The sequence below is a fragment of the Cherax quadricarinatus genome, chromosome 2 (genome assembly GCF_038502225.1).
Source record: "Cherax quadricarinatus isolate ZL_2023a chromosome 2, ASM3850222v1, whole genome shotgun sequence".
In the NCBI taxonomy this organism is placed as follows: domain Eukaryota; kingdom Metazoa; phylum Arthropoda; class Malacostraca; order Decapoda; family Parastacidae; genus Cherax; species Cherax quadricarinatus.
The window spans coordinates 73,472,840-73,479,682 of NC_091293.1; the positions used below are offsets into that span (position 1 = coordinate 73,472,840).

General features: G+C 45.1%; 1 protein-coding gene across 1 annotated transcript in view; it reads right to left on the reverse strand.

Moving 5' to 3' along the window:
• Nucleotides 1-6,843, reverse strand: part of LOC128695773 (dipeptidase 1) — an 839,310-nt gene that overhangs the window by 33,583 nt on the left and 798,884 nt on the right. The window lies entirely within an intron of this gene.

Below are 6,843 nucleotides of genomic sequence, written 5' to 3' on the forward strand. Positions count from 1 at the left end.
ACTACACCCGTTGCCTGCTTTTCTCCTAATTTGCCCTTTTCCTTCATCAAATTTAATAACCCTACCAAAAACCCTCTCATTAGCTCCCAATGCTGATGATAGAACTCTGCCAGTAGTCCATCGATTCCCAGCGCTTTGCCCTTTCGCATTTCACTTAAAGCCCTCCATATTTCCTCCTCAGTTATTTCCCCACCCAGTGCTTCCCTATCACTGTTTCCCAACCGACATATCGCACTCCCACACACCTGTTCTAAATCCCCAGCTCCTACCCCTTCCCCTTGCCAATACTGCTCATACCACTTATCTGCCCCCATCTCATCTGTATTTTGTATAACCTGACCCACCCTATACCCACACACCGACTCATGAACCTCCAACCATGGAATAGCCGTTGCCTGCTATCGTTTTTTCCTATGCAATACACACGACAATGGCCTATCGCCCCATAACACCTCTTCCACCCCCGCCATTGCTCTCACCGCTTGGAAACTCTCGTCTTGGATTTCGTGCAACCTTCCCTTAATTATCATAATGGTGTCCATAGGATAAGTACCCGCCACCGCCCCCTTACATAACATCCCCTTAACCTATCCTCCAAATAGTTAACAAGCCCGTATTTTAAAGAATTGATTCGTTTCCCTTCCTGCACATAATAATGCCGAATCCGTTCTTTAGCTACACCATCCCACCATGTTACCACATCCTCCACCCCTTTCACCTCCTCACTTAACCCCTCCCACAGTGCTGTAAAGCTCTCCAACCCCTACTCATCTCCTAACACAGTCATATTTAACCTCCAGTATCCCCTAGAGATACTAGCTAGTGACTCCCACTCCACCTCTGTCACTACCACCCAATGATCTGAAAAAGCTACTTCTATTGAACTGACAAACTTTGACAAAACCCCATGAGATATGTACAACCTATCTAACCTAGCCGCATAACCCCTCCTTACGAAAGTATGCTCTACCTCCCACGCCCCCCCACCTACCACATCACTCAACTGAACATCCACCAAGAGATTTCGTAAGGCTGCCGACATGTGCCCTGCCCCTTGTGGTTCCACATCAGCCCTCCTAATAACACAATTCCAGTCTCCACCAACGATGGCCACCTCAGGTAAACCATGTAGGTCATCACATACAAAATCCTGCTTTACTTTCACATCATTTTCCGCTGGCACATACACACTTACAAAGGTTACCCTCTGCCCCATCCACCACCCATCCACACGCAACACCCTCCCCCCCTCCCCTCCTCACTTCGTATCAACACAAACGGGCTCGCCTCCTTTATCAATAAACACACACCACCTTTCAGACGTGCAGATGGCAGAGTCATAACCTTAAACTCTGCCACCTCTAGCACTCTTACCTCCCTGAAATTATGTTCCTGTAGAAACACTACATCCACTCTATATTTACACAGAAGCATATGAAAGCATTCCCTCTTCACACTATTACACATTTCATTCACATTCACAGTCATACACCTAAGGCCTTCTTAAAATTTCCAACCCTTCCTCCTCTCCTCCTTCCCAGGGCCTCCTGCCCCAGGGCCAACACATGATTTCACACCATCCACCTCGCCCCCCTTCTTTCGATGCCTCTTAGCCTGGCTACCTCGAGAATATTCGTCCCTCCTCCCAGACCTCTGTGCCGGCTTCAGGAAGTCATCTGAGTCTGATGCTGCCACTCTCTTGTGACGCCCTCCACCGCCATGTGGAGTCCTCACAATGAGCCTCAACCTCCACCATTTCATGTTGCACAGAACACGGCGACATCTCTCTGTGCCTACTGATCTCCTCCTTCCTTCCTATGCATGTCCCGACACTCTCTTCTTGCAACTCAGAGACGTTCTCCCGTACAGAGACATCATCCTCCCCAGGTGGAGTTAAAGTTTTCAAAACCTCCTCCAGCTCTTTCTCCAGTGTCATCACCTCCTGCTGCACAAGCACTTCCGCCCCTGTCACCGGCAAAGTGGTCATTTCTGGCTCGACACAACTTATGGCACGCCCATCATTCACCACAAGGGTATCTTCAACTATATCACTCCACAGACGTCCACTCCCTCGTTTGCCCATGGGGCTCTCCACGACGGCATCCACACCTGTAACTGGTGCTTCACCAGTCTGCACCATCCCCCTCCTCTGTTGCACACACGTCGCCGCCATGTGATCATACTCCCCACACAACCTGCATGTAAGTTGTTGCCCAGCATAAGACACAAGAATCTGGGTCCAGACTCCTTCATCACAACATAAGATGGGATTGGATGCCTCAGAGTCATTTTGAGGGAAAACATACCCTCTGGACGTCCCATGTATGCACCTGCCGCTCACTTGCCTTGTGTTGCCAGATGCACAGTACCATACGCCTCAAACACGTTCCTTATGTCAGCCTCGTCTGCCTCAAAGGGTACGTGTGTAACTTCGCCCACATAACATGTCGAGAGACGTCTATGAGACGCACTCTTACAGCAGGAGTTGAATCTAGACTCACATCCTGGAATCTTGTCACCAACGACTCATACAAAGCCGTCGAATTCACCTTAACGAAGATTCTGAAGGCCCCATTCAGGGCTACACCATATACCTCGTCTTCCTGTATTTCATATGGCTCTCTGATGATCGTCGGTAGCAACACTTGTGCCGTTGAGGGGGAAATCGCCCCACGAAGCAGCTCAATACCGACGGTATTCACCCTACACCGTACACTCAGCACCATGTTGTTGCTTTGAGAGCTCGCCTGAAAACAGCAGAGGGTGCAAAGCACAACCACGCTCCACCGCAGTCAGGCAGCGAATGATGGTAAAATATTATTGTGGAACTTCTTCAACTTCGCCCTGAAAACAGGTCTTTCATTGTGAACCGGACAGTGGAATGCATCGCAATGGCAGGGGAATTAATGCAAGTATCGACTGAAGTGGGGGGGGGGAAAGCGTGCACCATCCTCCTACCCAAGCAAAAACTTCCCCTCGTAATAGTTAACTTCCCGGCTGCTTGATAGTTTTAAAAAAAGAGTCCATGTGAGTCAAGGAGTGTTTCTAAAGAGGTCTTGACAAGTCACTTGAGTGACAGCTCTCACAGAGGCTTCCCCTGGAACTTGCTGCATATTCGTGATTCAAAGTTTTCTTCAACTCCTAAGTTACACTTCATCATTTAGGTGTAATAAAATGTTTTTTTGCGATTAATAATGGAAATTAATGTAATAACTACTACTATATTATTATATTTAGCTAAATTATTACTCCTATCTCTCTTAAATACGGTAAGGAAAACTATTAATAAAAGACAAAATTTGACACCAGATCTGCATTGTACTTGAAATGTTTGGTGTTTGGTTTACTGTATATCTCACATATACTCACCCTGATGACAAAAAAAAATTAATGTTTAATATTGTTTTGCAAAAAATGCAAAATCAGTCACTAATAGTGATTATTTATCTTAAATAAGAAATAAGGAAACTATTATAGATTTTTTTTTGTTCTGTTCGATTTTCCGAGGACTTTCCAAAGTGTTGGTGCCCTAGGCAGTCACTGAGCTCGTCCGTGGTGCCCCAGTGGCCCTGTTTATGGGGACAAAATCTCTTACGCGCTGCAGTACATCCCGCAGCACCACCATAAGCCACCCAGTTATGTGGTTCTGTTATTGGCTGTTACGTCTGCATAAATACAAGTAAATAGTGGCCCTGTTTATGGGGACAAAATCTCTTACGCGCTGCAGTACATCCCGCAGCACCACCATAAGCCACCCAGTTATGTGGTTCTGTTATTGGCTGTTACGTCTGCATAAATACAAGTAAATATTGGTTAACCTAATTTAACGTAACCTAACCTAAAATAACCTAACTTAACGTAACCTAACCTAAAATTTCCTGATTTAACGTAACCTTACCTAAAATAACCTCACCTAAACTGACCCAAGCTAACTCTGTCTAGATTAGCCTTTTACCGGGCAAGCCAAGCGTATTCTAATCTAAACATAGCTAGCCTAAGCAGACCTAAAGTAATGTAAAATGAACTAACTAAGACTAACCAAATTAAATCTAACATAACCTTACCTTGTGAGTCACAGCAATGGAGGGAAAGGTGAAGGATGGGAGGGGATGTTAGGGGAAGTTGAAGCATAGAAGAAGGCGTCAAGAAAAGAGGAAATGGATGGGAGAGGGTAAAAAGGGAAGAGGGATGCAAGGGACAAGGTGTAAAGGGAAAAGGAAATGGGTGGAAGAGGGTTCAAAGGGAAGTGGAAGTGGGTGAGAGAGGGTTTAAAGGGAAATTGAAATGGATGGGAGAGGATGTAAAGGGAAGTGGAGAGGATGGGAGAGGCTGGAATAAGCGATGGGAGGATGGGAAAGGATGTGAGAGAAAGATAATTTAGAGTTTAAGACATGAAAATCAGTGCCACGAGAGGTGTCTGGCAGCGGTACGTTGTGCCTTCACCACCACCACAACCACCACCACCACAACCACCAATATCACCACAACCACCAATATCACCACAACCACCACAACCACCACATCCACAACCACCACAACCACCACTACCACCACAACCACCGCAGCCACCACTACCACCACCACAACCACCACATCCACAACCACCACTACCACCACAACCACCACTAACACCACCACAACCACCACCACAACCACAACCACCACCACTGTCACCACAACCACCACCACGACCACCATGACAACCATCATCACCACCATCACCATGACAACCATCATCACAACCACCACCACGACAACCATAATGACATTTAATAACATGAAAATCAGTGCCACAAGAGGTGTCTGACAGCGGTACGTTGCGCCTTCACCACCACCACCACTACAACCACCACCACTACAACCACCACCACTACAACCACCACCACTACAACCACCACCACTACAACCACCACCACCACAATCACCAATACCACCAGCACAACCACCTCTACAACCACCACCACAGCCACCACCACCATCTCCACCACCACTACCAACACCACCACAACAACCACCACCACCACCACCACAACCACCACCACGACCACCATGATAACCATCATCACCACCACTACCACCACCACAACAACCGCCATCACCACTACAACCACAGCCACCACCACGACCACCATGACAATCATCATCACCACCACCACCATGACAACTATTATCACCACCATGACAACAATCATCACTACCATCATCTTCACCTTTAAATTGCTCCCTCATCCTCTTCCTCAGAATAATAATAATAATTTCTTTGAAAATAAAAATCCTTATATATATATATATATATATATATATATATATATATATATATATATATATATATATATGTATATATATATATATAATATATATATATATATATATATATATATATATATATATATATATATATATATATATATATATATATATATATATATATATATATATATATATATATATATATATATATATATATATATATATATATATATATATATATATATATATATATATATGTCGTGCCGAATAGGCAGATCAGATCAGATCAGGACTCACAGGTAAGGACCCACGAGGGGCGAGGGGCAAGTGTGGACAGTGCGAAGAATAGACGGTGAGAGGAATGTCTTGAGTCGAAGAGAGAAGAGTCAGGACTAGACCCAACTGCTAAGCCTGGATAAACAATGACGAAGACGACATAGAAGACAGCAGGAACTCTGCAGGTGCTGACTGCAACTTGCTGGATGGAAGATTGCTGCATCTTGATGGTGATTGGAGGCTGGCAGAAGCTGGAGGCGTGGTCAAGGGAGGCTAGCTTCTTGATTGGTCAGGTGTCGTTAAAGTGTGAGCCAGGAGTTACATCATTTCTTCAGTGTTGGAGGCATTCCTTATGTTGTGCAGTTGTTGGGAGGAAACGATGAGTAGTCTTGTAATCTTGGGTCGAAATGCTGGGTCGGATTGTAACTGGTCAAAGGTCATCTTGAGTGCTGTGAAGGAGCAATGGGTTCCTTTTCGATTTATAAACTTGACTGTTCTGTCGTGTAATTTCTCGTACAAAGTGTCGACATTCATGGTGGGTTCTTGGTCAGGAGTCGTATAAAAAGTTATATCTTTCCAGTGCAGGTATTGATCTCGGTGTTGGTCTTCTGTATTAATACGTCGAGTGATGGCTGGTGAGGTTTTTGTTGGTGGTTGCAGCATTGAAGGTTCATTCACTGTTGGTGTCTCCGCTACAGAGTGTATAGAAGACTGTGGTGGAATCGTGGCTTCTGATTGGTCCATTTGAGTAGTGGTGAGTGGAGGCGAAGGAATGATATTTGCGCCGCCACGACGAGCCAATCGACGAATAGGAGGCGTGGTGCTGTCTTGGATGTTATCAGGTGAATGTTGATTGGAGGATTCAAAAGAGGATGCGTCGTTGTTGTCAATTATTAATTCCTTCAAGTCATCTGGCGCTTCAAAACTGACGATCTTCGGGATTATTTTCAAAATTTCAGCTGATGGTGGACTTGCAGGGAAGTTAAATGATGGCATGTTGTTAAGTGCAAGAAGTTCATTGATAGTCGTGTTGAAAGAGCCAGGTTTTGCAGCATTTTGCATGTGGGCAAACATCATGCAGTAATAGAATTTGGTAGAGATATCATCAGGTGGAGGTTGGGTAGTGAGAGGTGGTGGAGACGACTGTTGAGTGGCTTGTAGAATCTTGGATGTTGTAGATTGAATCTTGGCAATTGCAGCGTATGTAGGAGAGGTTCCAGATGACTTCTTTGTTTCTTCCTTCAGTTTCTTAGAGAGGATATCCTTACGCACTGGACATTTGGCTGCAAGAGTATGGTGATCACTCTTACAGTTGAT